A 1,204-nucleotide genomic window follows, 5' to 3' on the forward strand; every position below is an offset into this window, starting at 1 on the left:
GAGAGGAAACGCAGTAACACACAGCATTATTTTGAGTGAGCTCCAGCTCTTCATTCTAACAATTGAACCAAGGAGAGACAGCCACCCTCTTGCACTAAGGCTGCAGAAAAATGGAAACCTCACTCAATTTATGAGATCCTACAGGGCAGGCTAAGCAAGAGACTATTACTTTAGGCAGATGTCAGAGGCCACTTATGGTCTGTTAGGAGCCCCCATCCCATCCCAAGCACAGAATGGATGAAGGAAATCCATGGCTGTTGGTGGTGGTGGTCCTTAGGTCTTGTGCTTCTCTTGATTCTCAATGATAAGCTTGTCAGTCAAATATAGTTGGCCAATGTGGACCTGTTGACAAATCACTCCCAGCTCTCTAGTGGCTTTATTCACTAGAGTCTAAATTTCTACAGATCTTTTACATTCTTATTTTCTCTAAAGGCATCTCTTATCCTCCTGCTAGCATAAGTTCTGTAATTGTCAGCACTGAACTGCTTGCTCTCTCTCAGCATCGCCTGGTATAGATCTAATACTTGTGCACAGCTGGAAGCTGCCATTTTGAGAAGAAAAAATAAGTGGGTCCTCTTCAGGAAGTTCTTGAGTTTAACCCAACCACAAAATTTCAGCCTACACCAAAACCACGCACAAAATAAAATGCAGTGGGATTCGGTCTTGCTAGCGGGCTTGGACCTCAGCCTAGGTAAGCAGCCGCCTGTGCCTCAGGTTGCCGTGGACGGTGCCCGGCATCACACACGGCTTCCAGAAGGCCCCCTTCACATTAAGCGGGAACCCCAGTGGGCCACATACTCAGGGTATAAGCCAGAAGTATGAACTACAAAGGAGCAGCCCTCACATGGACTTGCAGTTGGCATTCACAACCAGATAGTCCCAAAAAGCCTCAAGCTGTGAATTTAAAGCAGTCTCTGGGCTCCTTGTAGCAGCAAATTCAAATCCTCTGTGCAGAAAGGCACCTTCATCCTAGGTCTCAAATTATTTCTACAAATACTTTTTTCAAACACGGTGAATGGCACATATGGAAACAAAGCATGATGAGTGAGAACCATCAAAATACAATAAACACCAGAAATAGACAAACCAAACTCTAAATGTTGTAATTATCAGACATGAACTATATATTTAAAGAAATAAAAGGAAAGTTTGGAAAGATATGCAGGGCATAAGAAACCATAAGTAGTTACATGGCAAATTTAAG

General features: G+C 43.5%; 1 pseudogene; it reads right to left on the reverse strand.

Annotated features, from left to right (window-relative positions):
• Positions 1-273: 273 nt before the first annotated feature.
• Positions 274-548, reverse strand: LOC109373183 (LYR motif-containing protein 4 pseudogene; annotated as a pseudogene).
• Positions 549-1,204: the final 656 nt, after the last annotated feature.

The sequence above is a fragment of the Hipposideros armiger genome, unplaced genomic scaffold (assembly GCF_001890085.2).
Source record: "Hipposideros armiger isolate ML-2016 unplaced genomic scaffold, ASM189008v1 scaffold_692, whole genome shotgun sequence".
In the NCBI taxonomy this organism is placed as follows: domain Eukaryota; kingdom Metazoa; phylum Chordata; class Mammalia; order Chiroptera; family Hipposideridae; genus Hipposideros; species Hipposideros armiger.